General features: G+C 29.0%; 1 protein-coding gene across 1 annotated transcript in view; it reads right to left on the bottom strand.

Moving 5' to 3' along the window:
- The window catches only part of myd (stromal cell derived factor mayday), a 73,922-nt gene extending 51,848 nt beyond the window's left edge, over positions 1 to 22,074 (bottom strand). The window contains exon 1 of the mRNA XM_075355319.1: positions 21,963 to 22,074. The gene's annotated coding sequence lies outside the window, so the exon portion shown is untranslated. The remainder of the gene's footprint in view (positions 1 to 21,962) is intronic.
- Between the last annotated feature and the right edge of the window lie 952 nt (positions 22,075 to 23,026).

Here is a 23,026-nt window from a genome sequence, read left to right as displayed (position 1 = left end):
ATATAACTCGACTAGTGACGCTAGGATTGTGACCTAGGTGCTTCAAATTATTTTCATCGATTAGGAACAGTGAGACAGATAATATACAACATATTTATGTACACCTTTTTATGGAGAAGAACGAAATATTTGTATACATTTATTAGGAGAAATAATAATAAATATATTTTTTGAGAATACTGAGAGAAAAAATATACTGATTTAAGTAATATTTTGATTTTAGAAATAGTTTTAAATTTTGAAATTTATGAATACAATATTCAGTTTATTAATAATATTTTATGAATTAAGATCGAAAAAAATTTTCAAAAATATTATTTTTATTTGTTGAATTCGTATAGACATTAGAGGTTTAAAGAATCCGTCTTTACTCAATACTCTGATTTTGTACTTCCTCACTTAAATAATAATAATAATAATAGTGATATTTTATTTTTATCAAGTATGTTTTAATAATAATTCGAGCTAATTTATCTATATCCTCAATTATAAGCAGATTAACAAATTACTGAAAAAAATTAACATTTTTCTGAAAATATTTTTAAGTAAAAGTTGTTCAAAAATCGTACAAAGATTAAAATTTTATCTCTTATTAATTTTCCTTAAAATAACAGGTAAAGAAAAAACATTTGAAAAAAAACAGTTCCGTTTGAGAGAGATGGAGTCATTCGGCGTATTTTTAAAATGTTATGTAAACTAAGTTTGAATCAGGGCCAAAACGAAATCAACCAGCAATTCGACTGTACCGTTTAGGAATGATGACCAAATGATGGAGAGAATAACTAACATTTTAGTACTTATAAATATTACTATTATACTATTATATTACTTTACGGAATCTCAGTTAATGGAAGAATAATCTATAAAATCAAAATTTTTAGAGAAAAGGTTGTTAAAAAAACGTATCGTTTTTATAAGAGATACTTATATAAAAAAGGAAGGAATTGGAGCAAAAATAACAATCACCTTCAAAATAAAATAAGGCAGAAAATCGATCACAAGAAGCAAGTGGAGGAGGAAACAAATACTAATCAAAACAGTAATAATGAAGATATTGGATTGTATGACATCGCATGGTCAATAAACATTGTGTCACAGTCGTATGTCATTAGTATAAATAATTTATGCCAGTCTGTGTTTCGTACTTGTCAGTAATCGAAAAGTGTTTTGCAGATGTCACAATACAAAAAATATTTTAAAGCTCCCATAAAGAAACCGATAACCTCATTATATTTTTTTTTTTGTCTTCAGTCATTTGACTGGTTTGATGCAGCTCTCCAAGATTCCCTGTCTAGTGCTAGTCGTTTCATTTCAGTATACCCTCTACATCCTACATCCCTAACAATTTGTTTTACATATTCCAAACGTGGCCTGCCTACACAATTTTTCCCTTCTACCTGTCCTTCCAAAATTAAAGCGACTATTCCAGGATGCCTTAGTATGTGGCCTATAAGTCTGTCTCTTCTTTTAACTACATTTTTCCAAATGCTTCTTTCTTCATCTATTTGCCGCAATACCTCCTCATTTGTCACTTTATCCACCCATCTGATTTTTAACATTCTCCTATAGCACCACATTTCAAAAGCTTCTAACCTTTTCTTCTCAGATACTCCGATTGTCCAAGTTTCACTTCCATATAAAGCGACACTCCAAACATACACTTTCAAAAATCTTTTCCTGACATTTAAATTAATTTTTGATGTAAACAACTTATATTTCTTACTGAAGGCTCGTTTAGCTTGTGCTATTCGGCATTTTATATCGCTCCTGCTTCGTCCATCTTTAGTAATTCTACTTCCCAAATAACAAAATTCTTCTACCTCCATAATCTTTTCTCCTCCTATTTTCACATTCAGTGGTCCATCTTTGTTATTTCTACTACATTTCATTAGTTTTGTTTTTTCTTGTTTATTTTCATGGGATAGTTCTTGCGTAGGACTTCAGTTATGCCGTTCATTGTTTCTTCTAAATCCTTTTTACTCTCGGCTAGAATTACTATATCATCAGCAAATCGTAGCATCTTTATCTTTTCACCTTGTACTGTTACTCCGAATCTAAATTGTTCTTTAACATCATTAACTGCTAGTTCCATGTAAAGATTAAAAAGTAACGGAGATAGAGAACATCCTTGTCGGACTCCCTTTCTTATTATGGCTTCTTTCTTATGTTCTTCAATTGCTACTGTTGCTGTTTGGTTCCTGTACATGTTAGCAATTGTTCTTCTATCTCTGTAAAATTACCTCATTATAAAACTATATTTATTAATAATATTCATAAATCCTATTTTCGTTTGTCACAATACATTAGTGTATAATTAATCGGAATAATGTAGGCTAATTTCTTTCTGGATTAATTAGAATTACGGATTACAAGAGATTTTGAAAAAAGTGGATTACTAAGTACAATAATTTAATGGCGATTAGATTAGAAAAATACTGCCGCTTTTGAGATCAATAAAATTTAACTCTACAATAGGTTAAACAAGACAGAAAGATATAAATGTACGATAGTTAATTCAGCATTTCATCTTCAGACACGTTTAACAAATTTTATATTTCACTTAAAAAATATTCTAAAACTAGTTGTTTAATTCGGCCTCCGTGACGCGAGTGCACGCACAAGTTCTCAAGCTTATGTGGCGATATCATTAAACAAAAAAAAAAAAAAAAAAAAAAAAAATTGCTGATAAACTTATTAAATTAAAAAACGATTTTAATTTAAGAAAAGATTATTTTTGTTGAGATTAACAGTTTTTGTTAATTTTTTGTAAAAATTAATTTTTTTTTTTAATTTTACGCATTATCACGTAAATTACGTTGTGGTGTTTGTTCATAACCTTCCTACTCAACTTAAAACTATAAAATAATATTTTAGGAAGAAACCGACTAGTGTTAAGGCCAATGGTCTGAATACGCAAGGGTAAAACTGGTGCTACCTCTACCATGGGCGTTTCCCTTATCAGGGTTAGAGAATACAAACACATGCAAACACCTAAAGTGAAAGACACACCAATCAATTCGTGTTTTCTCTGAAAATAATACTTACATTATTATTAATATTAAATAATAATATTCATTATATAAACAGAACCTGTGGTGAACAGAATGGTGTCACTGGCAGGTTTGAATTTCATTTGTGTTTGGTGGGCATGTTAATGTGTAACAGTAAAATTGGGTTAGTGAAGAAGTTAAAAACTGTTTCTTACCGGTAAGCCGCATTTTATTTCATTTTTTAAGCTTAGGGCGTTTGTAATTGTTAAGATTGGCTTTGCTTCTTATTTAAGGTAACATAACCTTCCAAGAGTATAATGTATTTTTCTTCTAGACTATAAATTCTTGCTGGCCTCCGTGACGCGAATGGTAGTGTCTTGGCCTTTCATCCGGAGGTTCCGGGGTCGAATCCCGGTCAGGCATGGCATTTTCACATGCTACAAAAAAAATTTTAAGTAAAACTTAACATTGGTCCTGAAGGTTAAAAAAAGAAAAAAGACTATAAATTCTTAACAATAAAATTAATGAAATAAAATAAATTAATAAAAATTAAAAAAAAACAAATTTTCGTTCCACTTTCGAACTGTTTATATTGTAACTTCTAAACTATAAATTTTTTACTTTTCAAATTAAAATAATTTCTTCACTGCCGTATTCCATTATCCCCAAGTTGGAATAGTCATGTCTCTTACTTTATCCGGATCGGTTTTGGATTTGAATACCAGTCTAGCTTGGCGTAATTCACCTGCTGTAGAATTAATTTCTCATCATCAAAAATATGAAGGAACGAGTAAATTGGGCTTCAATCTACGATTACGAAAATTAATTATAATATGATTTTATTTCTTTAATTTCGAGGATAAACCTTTCAACAAACTGTAAGTCAAATTATGCTATGTTAATAATTTTACATGTATACATACATTTCACGTTGATTTGTTAATTTTTTTTTTACCGACTTTTCAAACAAAAGTATGGTATTACTTTCGGTCGCATGGTGGGATTGGGGTTGAAAATGAATTTTCTTTGCGTTTTGAGGTATGAGGAGTACGAAAATACCATTCAGGTTTCCTTATTCATGTATATATAGCCCTTTGTATAAAAGTTTGTGGACCAAAAATCTCCAAAACTACCAGATCAATTTCACTGAAATTTAAGTATGTTGTAGTATATCTGAAGTTATGCGTCTGAGAATCTGATGAAGATTACTTTTCTTGAAATACCCTCAATAATAGTATAATAGTGTACCTAAAGTTATGCATGTGAAAATTTTATGAAGATTGGTCGAGTCTTTCTTGAGTTATGCTCAATTTCAGGTGGACAACAGAGAACCTCAATATTGAGGTTATGTTGACTGTAGTGGTATATTTTTCACATGAGCTTATGTAATGAGTCACAGTGGTGAGTTGAAACTATATGCTTATGTGTAGGATCAACTCGTAAATTAAAAGTATTTAGTGCGTTATACTCTTAAACATTCAGTGCGTTTCTGACTTTGAAATAGTAGAGCGTCAGAAATTAAAAGTCCGTTTTCTTATGCGAACTGCGAAGGAGCATTTTTTTTGTAAAATAACTTATCGTCTTTGAAATAAAACAGATTTTTTTTCCGCAACTGAAATTTAAAAAAAAAAAATATCATTTATAAATTTACATTTGTATTAGTGAAAAATCCGACGTATTTTATAAAAAACTTTATTTCGATTAAAACAAAATTAACTGTAAATAGGATTTATGATCGAAAAACTTTAATAATTATTAATATTATAGTTTATTCGATGTATTTGTATGTCGAATATTTTTGCATCTATGTTTTATTTTTTCTTTAATTTATGTATTATTTAGGAAATAAAATAATTATTGTAAACAAATTAGCTACTAAAATTAGAATAAGATGATAATTTATTACACGTATGTAATTTTATAAAAAATGTAACTTTTATTGATCTATTTTAATTTTAAACTTAATAATGTAATACACAGATTAGTTTAACATTTTTTTCTTTTATAATATTAGAATATTTTTTTAAAAAAACGTGCTTATAGTTAACATTTTACGTGTCGGCACTATTAAGTTATAATAGAGGTTAGTTAAAATGTGTGCTACTTCTTCGTATTTTTTATATATATATATATATATAAAAAATAGATTTTTAAAATAAAGTTTTTAAATTATTAAAAATACGTATGATATATATCTATGTCTAATTTTATCGATTAAGATAGTTAAGTGTTTGGAATTAGTAGCTAATAGCTAATATCTAATGACTAGCTAACAGAACATAATAACAATAATAATAATAATAATAATAGTAGTAGTAGTAGTAGTACTTCTAATAATAGTAATAGTATTTTGTGTCGGTCGTCTATCAGTTGCACCTCTTCAAGAAACGGCGCTTGAGGGTTAATTGATCCTCGGACACCCCTCCCTGACTTGTATTAAGCATTGTAATCAATTGCCGATGTAAATTGTTGTATGATTAGTATCATTAAAGCGAGCAGCAGCCTCCATTCTCCATCGGTATTCACCCGGTTAAGTAAAACAAGAACTCTCTTCTCTCATTCTTCCCCTCCACCACAATAACCACTCATGCTCTTGTATTTTATCCGAGTGTATCTTTTTCAACGGTAATAATTGTTAACTGACCAATAAAAATGTGTATTAGAAACGGTTCTATCACTCCTCCTTTATACTACTTGATCACTTTTTTTTCCCATCTTAAATATCATCGGTCTTTTCTCCACACCTTTTTAGCCTTCATCATATATAATATACCATTTTTCTCTTATTTTACAATTTTGTCCAACCAATTTTCTAAAAAGGATTTAATTATTAAATTATTTATTATTCCAGTAATTTATACCACAAATAAGTTTGCATGTTATTATTGGAGTTTTTTTATAAGTGTAAAAATTAAAAGTCGATAAATTACTTAAAACTTTTCTTCTTCTACTTTTTTTAAATTTAAAATTCATATAATATGATTTGATTATACTTGATCGTCGAGAATTAAGAGAAGAAGATATAAATTTAATCATTGGCTTTAATTTTCATGTAAAGTAAAATTCTACACCTATGTTCATATGTGCCGTAAACATAATTCATAAAAAGTTTAGAAAATCATTAGCATATTTAACTTTTTATTTTTTTGTAATAAAATATTAATTTCTACTATTACTGACTTAACAATAGGTGGGAAGTTTAGTCGGATAGTTCCACGCATCAAACAAACAATTTCTAGAGGATAGATTGTTCTTTAGGAAAGACTGAACTAGGTTCTGGGCAATCTTTTATTTTTGATGGAAAAATAATTTGAGATATTCAATCAAATATTATTAGTCAATAATATGCTGTTCTCATCCTGAAAGGATGCCTAAAGATACTTCGATCGGCTGAGGAATTGTGGGTTAATGTCTACTACAAGGAGTATCTAAAGAGAACAAGCTACTGTATAATAGACGTTGTCGGGTATATATTACAGATTAAATCGATATAAATTTTAAAAAATCGGTTAAAACACTAAATCACAATTTCAATGAGAAAAATAAATTATTTAAACACATTTTTTGCAAACCTAAACATTAAAAAATTAAATGATAGAATTTAATGTAACTTAATTAAAATTTTTAAAAAAGATTAATTTTTTGCACCGTAACATAAAATTTACAAAATTTCTCCAGCCCCTGTTATTGAACGTCTGTAACTTATATCATGCACCCTCAGCTCTTAAAGCTCTCGGTGGGATTATTTGACTTGTGCTATTCTACGACGGTAGATGTCTTCACCGTTCACCCCATTTCCTTATCGATCCCTTTTCCTCTGCGTTAGATTCTATAGATGTAGGTCAGACCTCGAAATGTCCATACAGAAAATATCGGGACTTGTAATGTCATGTATTACTTGGCACGGCGTGGCGGGGCGCATGATCACAGGCCTATTCGGGGACACTATTTATTGTCTGGTGTTGTAGTATATGCCTAATTGCTGAAATACTTATGGAATAAAGACGGAGTCTCAAATCCTTTCTAAATCACAAACATGAATGACATATTTTTTCTGCGATCAAAAATCTGCAGAGGGAATATTTAAAATTTAGTACTTTGAAAAGAATACTTTTTGTTTCATACACCACTGAAGCCCATTATTTTTATTTATAAATATTCATTTGAAATGAATCTTATGTCATTTATTGAAATCTCTGTATGAAAAGTATTTCTTAGGCATACATAAATGATTTTATTAAAACAAGATGAATTTTAAAAGAAATTAAAAAAAAAAAAATGCATTAAAAAGTAAAATATATTACTATTAAATTTTCAAATTTCAATATTTTGAAATGCTTACAAAATTAAAAAAACAAATAACTTCTCCCAAGCTACCAACTCTTAATTTGATTTCGACTTCAAATAGTCAAATAAAGGATTGCATTTATGTATGAGTGTATTCTTTTCGTTTTTATTTCTAGTGTATCTTTTAATGTTCTATTTTTTTTTTTTTTATTTGAGCGTAAAATATGGATCGGATTGCTCAAAACCATTTTTATGAAAAAAATTGTTCACAAAAAAATAAGACAATGAAAAAAATACCATTACAATTTGCCTCAGATTGTAAGGGGTCGTGAGTTAAAGGATCTTCCTATGATGAACAAATATAAATTTTTTCATCAAATTTACTAACTTATCATCTTTCTTGAAGTTTAACATAAAAATACTTTTGCAGTATAGACCCCGGAGGAGGAGAACGGTGAGATAAGAGTTTTAGTGGGTAGGGTGCGGGTACACATAGGCTCTTAATAACATCTAGCCGAACCCGTACGAGTCCGACACTCCTCCATTTATGGGGGGTGTGTAAATGGCATTTCTCAGACTCATTTCTCAAAATAATAACTTAAAATATCAGAATAAATTCAGACTATACCAATGGTAATTTAAATTCAGTACCAAATAATGTTGACGAAAAAAAAGATATTTCGTGTTATTCATGATAATTGGAAATAAAAATTTATTTAACTACATATTTTCAGTCGCTCTTATGACCATCTTCAATGATTGGTACAGATGTTCTCACGTAGACATCAGCTGATGATACTGCTGACGGCTTTTATAAGTTTTGCTACACGTGTGTAAAATAAGCTTGAAACAGATGAGTTGAATTTTAATTGTGTCTGTTCATTTAGTATATTGTTAATGTGTTTTGGTATGGCCGAAACAACGACCGAAAGAATTATAACGTCTTGAAAAAATTTTTCTCTAGTAAATTTTGATAGGTTTTCCATTAAATAAATGAAAGTTATAAATCATTTACGAATCGTTTATGACATGAAATTTCTCGTTTGAAAAGTCTTCTGCTGCTATCATCTTGGAAGAATTTATCAATAAATTTATTTTATTGGACCACTAGAGGAGAATTTCCTACAAAAAAAAAAAAAAGGAAAAAGTAACTTAAACTTGCATAAAGCAGTACATTCCATGTAATAAGTTTCATATTTTTGGAAATCAGTTAAAAAACATAAATCGGATGAATATAAAACACATAAAATTTACAAAAATATTAATTGGATATATATTTTTGAAATGAACTGCAATTCTTGGAAACTTTTTTTGTTATTTATTCGCTAAAAATGTATTTAAAAAAAAAATATTCAAACTAAAAGAATTAATGTAAATGCAAATCTTATCAGTTTTGTTAAGAAAAATTGATTAGTATAGTGTTATCAAGAGTATTTTACCAGGCAAGAAATAAGAACTGGAATACGAATGAATGCAAAATTAAACAGGTATTTTGACTGCACGTAAATTAAATATACTTTTTGTTATGGAAAGACAAAATTAGAGTGTATGAGATATCTAAAATCAAATTTTTATAACTTAATGAATTCATAAGTGCTCATAAAATTGTAAAAAATCTTACACTAGAAAAACTATGCATTTCCAATTGGTAAAAGAATAACACATGTTCCTTAAATTATATTTTGATTGGGTAGATTTAATTATACACTGCCTCCCGATAATGGTTGATCTGACGCTGTAAATTATCATTAAAATTATATCTTTGTTAGAGATATATACTAGTATATACATGTATTAGTATATTAGCTTTAAACCAATTTTTTAATATTCACTGTATTAAAAGCTGAAGTTATTATTTACGAATATCCATTTAGGCTAATACATTTTTGTTTTGCATTTCCTGAAAGAAGTCTAACAATCCAGTTAAAAAAGAAATCTTAAGCCGAACACTCCTTCCACACACTTATAGTTAATTTAACCACAACGATTAGTGAATAGATAAAACGGACTTCATATCTCACTTTGTGTTAAAATCAGGTGGTGCAGTATCACAAATGGTAAAATAACAACCGATCGCCTTGATGTAAATTAGCAGCCGACTAATTATGGTTTACTTTAAGTTAGCCGATGTATTTTAAAATCGAATTGTATATTTAATATATATGTATATATAAGAACAAAAATACTTTCGTTTTTTATTAACTAATTTATAAATGTTTTTATTGATTTTAAATTTATTTAAAATTAAGCAATTATTAAATAAAATTACAGAATTTTCACTTGCATTTGTACATAGTGTATTTAAACGAATCAGTTAATATATTTTCAGTATTAAATTGTGAATAGGCCAGTTGAATAAGTCAACAAGCAGCACACTTTTGAGGATGATGTCAGACTTCCTTAAGGATGCCCAGGCTTATTCTCAAGTGGCTAGTTTATTAAAGCATATATTTTGTTGATCAACGTAAAAAAATTGATCAATAAATAATTTTCTGTTTTTATTTTATATTAAGATAATCCCGATCTCCCAAGGCATACGAGTTGGTTGACATTTACTGGCTAAAGAAGTTCTGTGTTGTCCCAATTTTTGGGTGATCATCCCTTTCTCACTAATAGCATAATTGTATTATTCTTGATTACATACTCCCTATTTTGTTGGGTTAAAAAAAATCTGATGTAGACACCACTTGACTTCCGTTACACCTATCAAATTACATATACACTTTTTTTTTTAATGAAAAGTACATAACTTTTTATTTCATTAACAACTTCCGATATTTTTTCATTTTTATTTTTTATTTTTTTTTGTAGTTATTGAATTATTATTTATTGTAAATTTTTTTCACAATCAGAGGTTAATATTCGTAATTATTTTAAATCCATATATTTAAGCTAACAAAAAAAGGTTAAAAAAAAGAAGATAAAGTCTGATTCGAACATATGTGCCTTCCCTTGTAAGATTCAAATATTTTATTAATTAAAATTATACTTGGCTATAACTCAATAACTAACTAAAATAAGTACCACTTATGATATATCGTTGGAAAGCTCTCAATGAGGACTTATTACTGCAGTTAAGAAAAAAGTCCAAAATCCAAATATTTTTGATTATGGGCTTTTTTGGACACTTTTGGTGCAGTCGATTGCAGTAAAAACGGGAGTTGCAAATTAGATATTACAAAAGTCGTAAATCTAAAATTTCGACATCCTACGTCTAATATTTTTTGAGATATGGGAGATACATACGGACAGACGTCACGCCGAAACTAGTCAAAATGGATTCAGGGATGGTCAGAATGTACACTTTCGATGAAATCTGAAAATCGAAATTTTTCGCTATCACAATAATTCCTTTACTTTGTACAAAGAAGTAAAAACTCCTTGAATCCATTCTAAAGAAGTGGGATGTTTTTAATACTTTTACTACTGAATTCGATATGGAGAATTTAACTTGTGATTCTTTTTCATCGGTCGCTGTACAAAAGCTTAGCCTTTAAGTTAGGTTCTTATCGGGTACCCAAAGTCTAGCTTCTTAACTTTTACAATACAAGTTGAATTGAGTGTAGCAAACCCGTTATTTCATAGCATAACAGCTTAACATTAAAAATCCATTTGCTGGAACGAACTAATGAACTGATGCCTAACAAGATTAATATGTCGAAATAAATTTCGTAAAATTCATTTCATATTTACTTAAGATAATGAGGGACAGGTAATGAAATAAATAGTCAAGCAGAATTGATACCAGATAGAGGTAAATATTGTACGTATACAAAATTGAGATCTTTATTTTCAAATGTAGTACATCATTGAGAATAAGTTTTACATTAATCCTCTATCTTTTATCGATCTGTATATTGTTTTAGACATCACGGAAAACACTCGAAATATAAACAATTTGGATCATAAGTAATTGAGCCATTGTACCATAAATAAGAAAAAGTAGATTACTAAAGCAGAAAGATAAACAGTTGATTCGATATTTCTTCCCCAATTCTCTGATCTTTATTAATTTTTTTTCAAGGAACAAATAGCTATTTTGAATGGAAAATTTTTACTTTAAAACTTTTCATTTCTGAAAAAAAAATTAAAATTAAACAAATTTTACAATTCTAAAACTCTCCTTTTTGGCCCACTTAATAGAGAATCTTAGGATCTTTTTGCAAAACTGCTAAATTTTTTATATTATTTAATTTGCCCACCTTAGATTACGTTGTGGCAAAATTCTTATCACAGAATGTTTGTTATCCTATTTTTTTCTACAATCCGTTTTCAACCGCTTTCGCTAATTTAACTGTTTAAACTTCTCCCCACATTTTCTTGTACTTCGAATTAATTAAAATATAATAAATAAATAGTATATATATGTTTATTAAAATCAGTCAAGACGGTTTACAGTCAAATATGTTTATCATCTGCGTGAGGAGCAGTGAGTATAGGATACGATTGTGTAGTATAAGCTATAGCCATAGTATGAATAAGTTAAATATTGCCCACCTTCGTGGCTGAGTAAGTAGCATCTCAGCAATTTGTGGGTAGGTCCCGGGTTCAAATCCCGGTCAGGCATGGCATCTTTTCATACATTACCATTTTCTACCTAGCTAATGACTGTAGCTGTTGATCTCCGCTCTTCATAACAAAAAGAACAAGTTAAATAATTAAGGCTTGAAACAATACTCTTTGGCAACAATAATATTAATAACTACGATGTATTTTCATCTATTGCTTTTTATTTATTATCTAGAAGAGAATCTTTCATCAATATAAAAAACAAATTCTATAAAACTATAACCTTCATATTTTTTGTGTTTTCGTATAGGCTAGTATTTTTTCTGATTACGTTTGTTCCATCGCCAGTAAGTAGATCACAAAAAGTTGTATCTGATAGACGAGGCAGAGATCCATTTGGATTTAAAAAAAAAATATTTTCTTTTTTTCTCGCAGTGTTTTATTAACAATTAGTTCCAATTTATCGGAACCAAAAGTAAATTCGAACACAAAAAAAAATAACATGCAGAAAGGGATTTTCACTGAAATCATTCAAAGAACTGTATTTGTATGTAAATGTTTACATATCTTATATAGTAGAGATAAATGTATAATAAACATAAATAAATATGTACAAAGATGAGTCCAAAAAACCTTTATCAAGTTCAGAAAAAATAATTCAAAAAACTTTTTGAATATTAAAAACTTATTTGATTCAGTTCGCTTCAATTGGAATGTTTTATTATTATTATGATTATTATTTTTATTATTATTATTATTATTATTATTATTATTATTATTATTATTATTATTATTATTATTATTATTATTATTGTTTAATATTAAATCCATCCTGAGGGTTTAAATTACACAAAAAAATTATTAATGTTTCCTTAAATTTTACAGAATTATAAAAAAATATAATAAAGTTTAATATTCATCCTATTAATATTTTCCCTGAAATACATCATGAACATATGATTTTCCAAAAAAAAATATTTTACATCTAAAAGGATCTTCAATGTAAATATTGAATGTTAAAATTTCAGTCAGGAATCATCATATAAGTTACATTACTAATTCATTTGTTCTTGTGTAAGAACCTGGACAGAGAGACATAAATTGAAATAATAAATAACAATAATAATGGAAAATAATGATAGTTGAAATAATAGATAATAATATAATGCAAACACATTACGGACAAAATTAACTTACTACAGACAGATGTTATAAAGAAAAAATAATAATCAATATATATGTATAATAAATAGTCGCGGTGAAATATTTGATTGGCAATCATCTCTCAGTAATAAATAATACTATACAAAGTTATGTTATTATTTCCTTTTAGGAAGGAAATTTAACCGGTTATATTGTAATATGATGAAGTTAAAAAAAAAGTGACAGTGACACTATCACACAACTGATTAACAGTAGATAACACATACTGTATTTTGTAATTAGTACACATTTCTTTTTTCCTTGTAATATGGAAAATTCGCATGGATGTACACACTAAGAAAGTTTAAAACAAGTAAGATCGGAGGGGTAAGAGAGAGGATGGAGGGTAGATGAAGAGAAGGGTGGAATGAATGAGAAAAGAAAAAGAAGAAATAGTAGAGGAGCTTGGTGCTTGTGAACGCAAATCCGGATGTAGTGTAAGTTGCGGACGTGAGGGTTATGGATGAAGGGGGAGTAGTTGTAGGGATAAGAGGGGTTACAGTGAGGTTTAGTGAGTGCGGCGAAGAGCAGTGGAGAAGGGGGTCGAGTTCGGTTCGTTATACACAGTACAGTGCTGTACTGGTACTGGTACTCGTTATTTTACATGGAAAACAGAAGCAAAAAGAAAAGCGTATTGTACAGTTGCCGGTTGCCACCGCCACACTCTCGCACCCGCAACCACGATCACCGAGCCGCTCTCACTGATGAAGCCGAAGCTCCAAAGTGTAGTAGAGCCAAGAGAGGAAGAGGAAAACAGAGACAGAAAGACATATAGAGAGAGAAAAGAGTAGAGAGCTATACTGGCAGTAGTAGCGGAGTTCAGTTAACAACAGCGGAGTCGGTATGGGGTATGAGATGACAGAGGGTGAAGAGCGAGGAGCGGTGAAGTAACTGAGGAGGGGTGTGATAGGGGTTGAGGTGGAATGGATGTGCATGCAGTCAACCCGGCGGTATGAGTATACGGCGCTTTAGTAACGTTCGCTGCTAGATTTTACAGAGTAATTCCAAAAATTTTATCTAACCCCTATAACCGACATCCGCCATTTTTACTCCAAAAAATTACTACAGGGCATATATTATTTTTATTTATGTTAGTTTTTCATCAGGGAATCATAAATACAGGGAGTAAGTAACAACCGTACGTTAATTAACTCGCAAAACAATTTTTTTACGTATAAAAAAAACTGGTGAATTAAGAGTAGGACAGAATTTTATAAATTAAAAAGAAAAAAAATCCTTCACAGAACAACTTTTCATTTGTAACCTGTATACACGAGGTTAGTGTATTGAATATTGCATAAATAAATGCATGATGAAATTTGACAATGCGTGATGACAACAGATAAAAGAAGTTGGTTAAAATAATTTCCTTCATTCTCAAAAAATAAATAACATTTTGAATTAAATAGTTAATTAATTTAAAGTTGATACATTCTAACACTTTTTTCAACTATTTTCTTACGTAAACAACTGAAGTTTAAAAATTAATAGATAAAGATCTGATGTGGACACTATATGACTTCCTTCTACGCCGCCTATAAAATTACACATACATATTTTTGCTGCGCTTCATTTAAACTTATTTCATTTGAAAGTGAGATATGATCCTTCAACTCTTTAATAAATTGGTCAGTTACACAATTACATTGTGGTGGATACCATATTCATCACATTTTTTTTGTGGTGTCCGTATCAGTATTTTATATTACTTTTATTTCACGTCGCTCAAGTAATGTAGTGTAAATGAGAATGTGTCGGATCCGTAACCATGCACACATCGGCTCGAATCAGACTTCATCTCCTTATTTAAACTTTTTTATTTTAATTTAAATATATTGATTTATTAATAATTTAACCTCTGTAAAAAGTTTTGAATTAAAATGAAAGTACATAAAATTCTATTTTACTAATAACTTCTGATTTTTTCATACTTTTTTTTTTAATGTCATGGAATCAGAGGTTAATAATTATTAATTAATCAATCAATTTAAATGAAAAAAAAGTAAAAAAAAAAGTATATGTATATGAAGTCGGATTCGAACCGATGTGCCATTCCCCCACATATTTCATTAATTAAAATTTCTTTTTTCTATAACTGTGAAACCAATGAAAATAAGTACCACTTATTTAGCTTTTCAACGATATATTATGATATATCGTTGAAAAGCTCTCAATGAGAACATATTACTGAAGTTCAGAAAAAGTCCAAAATCCTCTTTTTTTTGGTCTTTAGGCTTTTTTGTACACTTTTGGTCCAGTCGATTGCAATCAAAACTGGAGGTGTACAAATAGATGTTACAACAGTCCCAAATCCAAAATTTCAACATCCTACGACTAATCGTTTTTAAGTTATGCGAGATACATACGTACAGATGTCACGCCGAATCTAGTCAAAATGGATTCAGGGATGGTCAAATTGTATATTTCCGTTGAAATCTTAAACCAAATTTTTCGGAATTACAATACTTCCTTTACTTCGTACAAGGAAGTAAAAATAAATACGTACATTTAAAAATTAGAATACATAAATTTAGTAATAATCAAAACGTAAAACATAATCAATTTTTAAAATGCAGATTGGAAGCCTAGGTAGTTTTTAAAATTTAGTTATGGAAATGAATTCCACTGAAAGATACACATAACCATCCGTACTTGATGATGAAAATATTGCTTCTATTTTTAACTGACCTTTCCAAAAGGAGGTTATTAAGTCAACTACCACAATTTTGGGGATTGTTTTTGTCCTCACACGCTGTAACCAGTAAATCGATAATTTATATTTTAGTACATACATCTGCCTCTACGTGTTACTAAGTGATTAAAATATTGTTCGTAAAAATTATCGATATTGTGTAGGAGATATTTAGATCAATCATATATAAATTATCGATAGTATATTAAATCCACCTCACATACTATTGATATTTAAAATAACATAATCATTACTTTTTTCGAGGGTTTTACGTAAGAGAAGGCGGCCAAAAAACCTGCTCGCAGTTACTTTTATACGGATTTGAATACTAGATCGTGGATACCGGTATTCTTTGGTGGTTGGGGTTCAATTAAGCACACGTCTCAATAATGGTCGATCTAAGACCGTAAAAGACTACACTTCATTTACATTCGTATGTATCATCCTCATTCATTTTCTGAAGTAATACTTGACGGTGGTTCCGAAGACTAAACAGAAGAATAGATAATATATTATTATTCCTTTCATAACGGTAGTTTAATAATATTTTTATAATTAAAATAAAAAATGATTCTATTTTTTAAGTAAGAGAAGCTGATTCTTTCTTTATGACTTAATATTTAAGATTTGATTTTTTATTTTTTTTTATTTTTCAGGTTCCAATAAATTTTTCGATTACAATTTTTTTTTTTAAGAAGTAGAAATAAATTTATAAAATTGAAATTTGACTCAGAACACAGAACACAGAATAACTTGATTTTCGAAATTTTTTAATTTCAAAAACCTAAAATTTCTGTGTTCATATTGGACTTTTGGTATATTATTCATAGCAGCAGTCATATGGGAGAAGGATGATTTCTACACCAAATTTAATTATCACAGATAAAATGACATATCTCACTTTTACGGGCGGACAAAATATGTAGGGTAAAGAACTGATGATAAGATTAATAAAACATTTATTATAATTATCACAACGTAAGGCTGTTTCATTAAAAAATTAAGACTAAAATAGAATCGCATAAAATTTTTGTGGGTTTTATTCTTTTCAATTTTTTATTGGCATTCCGAAACACAACCAAAGTTTGAAATTTAAAGCTAAAGCTCCATTCTGGTTTGATGGAAACAGTTCTGTTTTATTTATTCTCTAGTGTTTCACTTTAAGAAAATTATTCAGTGGATTTATACAAAATAAAATGAAAATTTAAACAATTTTTAAGGAAACATTGCTGTGAATTTGAACAAAGATACCGTTTCAAATAATAGAAAAAAACAGTATCTGGAGGAATTTTGGTGAAATTCAATAATTATATATAATTTTTTTCCTTATTAAAATTTATTTTTATGGAATAAAATAAAATTGGTAAGGCTATATATATATATATATATATATATATATATAAAATTTGAAAGTGAATAACAAGTATTAAAATAATAGTTAATAATAAACACATTTGTAATCATATGTGGTCCATGGCGGAGAGGTATCGTGTCTGCCTTTATCATGAAGATTCTGAATTCGATTTCCCGTTAAGTTTGTCATTTTCTACACTATTAAAATTCATTTCTCATCGTAAAAAATGAGGGTTATTGTAACTGAGAATTAGTTTGTAGTTACTGAAGGGATTACAAATATAAAAAACTACCATTATAATTAGTTTATTATAAAAATCAATAATCAGCTGATTAGTAATACGCCGGGTTAGTCTAATTGTCTAGTAATTAAAGTTTTCATCGCAAAATCAGCTGATTTTTGAAGTCAAGAGTTCTATGGTTTGAGTTCTTGTAAGGGCAGTTGATTTTATATGGATTTGAATGCTAGACTTTGTATACCGGTATTCTTTGGTGGTTGGGTTTCAAGTAACCATACGTCTCAGGAGAGATCCACCTGAATCTGTTCCAGATTACATGTTTACCGGTATATTTACAGTTACATTGCACTACGTTTACAGTTACACCAGACAAGCCGGTAGCGGTAATTGAATTTGCTTATATGCACACACCCAGACCCAGCAGTAGCTGGAAAACAGTTGGAGAAAGGAGAAAACAAACAATCAGCTGGTTAGGAAAATCTAAGTATCCATTATCAGTATAGGAATAGCCTATAAAATACTTTATAGAATACTTGTAAAATAAATTAAACCAATACGTTGTACATGATGTTGCAGGATTAAGGTTCAATTCCAGTCGAAGGTGCGCTTACATTTACACGACTGCCCAAACAGGAGTTTATGAATTTAGGGTGTGTGTATGTATGTTTCTTCCATCATAGCAGCTCAACGGCTGATCGATTTAAGTGTATGACCCGCGTTGGAATCCTTACGTTACCTGAAGTGTCATAGGCCTCTTATATATATATATATATGTGTGTGTGTGTGTGTGTGTGTGTGTGTGTGTGTAGTAGTAGTAGTAGTAGTAGTAGTAGTAGTAGTAGTAGTAGTAGTAGTAGTAGTAGTAGTAGTAGTAGTAGTGATTTGCCGGTTGAAGCCCAAACTTTAATGAATTGAATTAATGAACTGTGAACTGTGAGCCTCTATAACTGTGTGAACTGGGTTAGGACTAAATGACTTAAAATCGAATGAATGATATTAGAAAAATAATAGAATTAAATTTACGCTAAATAGAATAAAACAACATTAAATTAAAGAAATTTATGTTCGGTAATAATAATAATAAGCTTTCCATGGGGACTGGGTGTGAGTCTAGAGTGATGAGGTGATGCGAACACCTCGTGCGAGGCATCTTTTGCTTAGGAAAAGGTGTTTGAGTTTATTAATGTAATCTGTATATTTCCATTTATTTTAATAAAATTAATAAAACTGCACGTGTTCTTAAAGTATTTTTTGCCTAAAAAGGAGTGTAATGTATTTAGGGTGTATGCATGTTTGTTCCACCGTAGCAGTTCAACGGTTAAATCGATTTAGATGTATGACCCCGCGTTGGAATCCTTACATTACCGGGAGTGTCATTAGCTAATTAGAAAAAAAATATACCACATACTAATACTATACACAAAATTGTCACCCGCACCTCTTTAATTATGCTATATTCAAGAGCAATATTTGTCAGCAATTTTTTTTTTGGCAGTCATAATTTTTAATTATTAATATATATCTCTTGTTTATTACTGTATTTGAATGTTAATTTTATTATTTATTTATTATTCCTTTGTCTTTAGAGAGCTCAGTCAATTGTACATTTCAGCAACCTCTACATAAATTTGAATAGCTTAGCTAACACCGGGATGTAAAAATAGGAGATAAATATTACTCAGTGTGATGTGCGATAAATTATAAATATTTCAAACATGTGTATTTGTGAGGTAAGTAAAGAAACTCCGGTGGTTAAAAAGAAATCATCCTTGAGGGGGAAATTACTAGTCATGATAGAAACAATAATTCTTAGTAAAAAAAAAGAAAAAAGTAGTAAGGGAAAACTAAACAAATATATTTGCCAATTTAAAATTACGCGTGCTTATCTTTTTAAAACAAAAACAGTTAAAACAATTAAATAAAATATTTCCCAGTAATATTATTTAAAGAAAATTTATTATACGTTATTAAATTTGTTTTACAAATTTAATTTGTGTAATTAGAATTATTCAGTTTAACTTTAGTAATTCTAATTCGAATGAAACAGTAGAAAATATGCCTACTGATGACAGTTACCTCTCGGATTTTTACGTTCGGTATTTTTCGAGGTCTTTTAATGCAAAACTTAAAAAGTGGATTATTCAGTAAGTTCTTAAATTTTCATTGCTATCTACTTACTTTTATAAAACAGTGACATTCTACCGACAATCATGAAAGTCTCATCGGTATTAGGAAATAATCACACTGATGTGTATTAAGGAGGACCTATTCATTATTTTTTGAATATTTTGATGAGACAATGGGATTGGTCATTGTAACAATTTAATGTTGTCTTTTTAAACAAAAAAAAATTAAATTTTTATCCTAAAAATACTGTTTTAAATAATATGTTATTTTATATTAAGTGATTTCAGTAAAAGTAATCCTGTAAGTAAATCACAATAAAGTTATGACCGAGCATCGGTTTGAAAATTAAAAAAAAAAAAAAAAATTAATTTAAATTTCTAAAAAACTTAAAATATATCAACGTATTATAAATCGTAATTTGGTTTCGATTTTAAAATGTTGAAATTTAAAGAACTGGATAGAATTAGTCTTCATATTTTATAGCGAGTTTTTTTTAAATCGGTTTTCAGTTCTTTTAAACGTTATTTTACTTTTATTTAAAATATATAGTAGTAGGCCTAGGAAAATCTCTACATGCATGAAAAAAACTCGTTCGCAAGATATGTAAAAAAGGAAAACCTAATAAAATCAGAAAAAGGTATAGAGAAACGATGTAGAAATATTCAGCCTGAGCTAAGATTGTCTGCATTGCGAAATATGTATTATTTTTTCACCTTATATCTTCATCTAATCTCTCTTACTTTCGAATAAAAATAGTTTGAACATCACTATGACTTTAAACTATATGTCATTACAATGGAGTAATTACATCAATATATTTTTTTTTAATAAATAAATTCTTTTATAATAATAATTTTTCTTTAAAAATTGACCAAAAAAATTTTTTTAATCTTTAGATCGTTTAAGTGAACATATAATTGTAAAATAAGTAATAATTAAATTGTAAAATAGTAAAAAATTCGGGTAAAACCTCTTACACAAGTTACTTCTAAAATAGCTATAAGAAAATACCAGAGGAATTTTCTCAATAAAAAAAAAATGAATAACGAAATGAAATAAAAAGAGAATAATCGAAATCTGTGCATTTTTTCTTAAAAAATTGACCATTTAAAAAAAATGGTTAAGAAATGTCTGTAAAAAGAGGATTTGTAAAAAAACGATTAGTTATATTCATTCAGTGCATATAAGACAACCCCCGCCCACACACACACACACACACACACACACACACACACACACACACACACACACACAAATAGAATTAAATAAGTTGCTGTACGATATAGGTTAATTGTTATCAGCTTAGTAAACTTTTTTTTATAGTATGTATCCCCGCCACTGGTAAATAGATATTTGAATTAATATTCTAAAAACAGAGTTATTTTTCTGGTCTACTGAGGTGCGTCTGATAAAGGAAATCAATAAAAGCAAAACTTCACAGACTAAATCATTATTCTTATAGATAGATATTTATCATTAGATTTGTCCTCATGAATATATTTAATCGGATCGTAGTTTTTCACTGGAAGTTGTATGTTTATCAGAATTAGGAATTTTTTTATAAATAACTTGTATAAATGCTATTTTTTTGATGAATACAACTTCTACAGACCCTATTAAAACAAAATAAATCTCGTTGGTGTATATAACTTTTCTTCGACGTTATTTTATAGACTAAATGCTTTTTATTAAATGATTATATAAGAAAAAGTCAAAAGAATTGTGCGCTCACAATATCGAGTAAATTATATTTGAGAAGTAGGTTAGTTTATTATATTCTATAACGATAAGGTTTTTGTTCTAAAAAAGTAGTAAGAGAGGGAGAGAGAGAGAGAGAGAGAGAGAGAAACTGTGTGTGAGAGAATGAAATGACGTACATCACTTAGGAAAATTCCCTTATCCTCTATTGAATATCAAGAGTCTTACAGCGAACGTCTACCGTCCAGTTTTGAAAAAAATTCAACTTGCGTACGTATTGTCGAAGGACCACCGGTCCATTAGGAGTATAAAAAACCATCCACATACCTACCTATCTACCTGCACCTTTACAATGAGCTCAGTGATATCCGCATTAGCTGATGCATACTTAAAAGAAGTAAGCATATTTTTTTAATATATATTTTCTATTACCTTCACGAATTAATATATATATATATTTTTTTAATTTTAGTATGTATCTTTACAAGATTTGTACTAAAAATCCATATAATAGCTTAATAAGAATTCTCTAGTAATGTTTTTGTTTAAGCGACTAAAACGTTTACATTCCACTGTGTCGGTTATCAACTGCAGAAAATTAACTTTTTCATATTAAAAACCTTTCTTAATAAATCGCTCGTTAAGGATACACGATATCTAATAATAGTAGTGAATACTTTCCAAGAAGCGTGAGAATAATATTTAAAGAACCGCATGAAAATATGAGATAAGTTATCAAATAATTGACCTAAATGTATTTGCAGATTATATACAGAAATTCATTTATTATATAAGAATAAAATTCTAAATTTTAAACCTCTCACCCTCCCAAAATTTCAACTGAGGTTACATAATACGTAATACCTTTATTAGAGATCTAGCTGAAGGTTTTATCTTTCAAGTGGACGTTTCTAAACGCACACGATTCAAAGCAAGGAATTACTCCGTTTCCTTTCCCGGTGTACAATGATCGTAGACAGTGTAGTATCTATCGAGTAAACCTGGACAAATGTGTTCCTCCTGAAATATAAATATAAGGCTACATTAGGTTTAAATATTCCAAAACCTTTTTTTACATAATGACAAACTACATTTAAACATCTTTTAATTAAATATCTTATTCATTATAGTATGATTACATTTTCTGAGGTAGGTTCCTTGCACCGTAACTTTTTCTCCTCTGTTCCTAGATAAATGTTAAGATTCTGACAGCTCCCACTTCCTTTTAAATCATTATAAAGTTTTACTCCTTTTATTTGTTGCACCTTCTGCTGATCTTTCTAGCACTATTTTAATCAATGTTTTCCTCACATTAAATGTTCCAGCCAGTTAGCTTTCCTATTCTGAATTGTTCTGATTAAGCCTGTATCTGTGTTAAATCTTCTAATTACTTCTTCATTTTTGTTTTTTCCCTTTGAAATTTCTACTCCATGTCCATCTTTCAAATACTTCCATCTCTTTTTTTTATAATCCATTTTTCATATTCATACAGAAGTAAACTCCAGACCTAACATTTCACAAAATATTTCTGGTCTTGCATAAAAAATCTTTCTACATAATAACTGTTTCTTTCTGTTAGATGCTTCCTTAGCCATTACTATTCTTGTTTTTTTTTTCATTTTCATTTTAGAGTCTTCAGATAACATATGTCTGTACTGGTACTAAACCTAAGTATCTGTACATAACCTAAGTGGTTTGCCATAAATTTATACGGTAAAGAATTTATTCAATTCTTTCTTCATTGCAATGATATTGTCTTCTTGTATCATATTCTCATTGCTTTAGTTTTATTAACATTCACTGTCATATCATATTTTATAAAGATAATTTCTAATTCTGAAATAATCTGTTGAATAATCTCTGCTTCCTCTCCTAAAAACAGGTTTTTTGCTAACTTTATACATTCATTTTCCTTTCTTTTACACTGA

The sequence above is a fragment of the Lycorma delicatula genome, chromosome 2, assembly GCF_047948215.1.
Source record: "Lycorma delicatula isolate Av1 chromosome 2, ASM4794821v1, whole genome shotgun sequence".
NCBI classification, from domain to species: domain Eukaryota; kingdom Metazoa; phylum Arthropoda; class Insecta; order Hemiptera; family Fulgoridae; genus Lycorma; species Lycorma delicatula.
The sequence above is the reverse complement of the archived record's forward strand: the minus strand, read 5'-3'. Positions and strand labels throughout refer to the sequence as shown.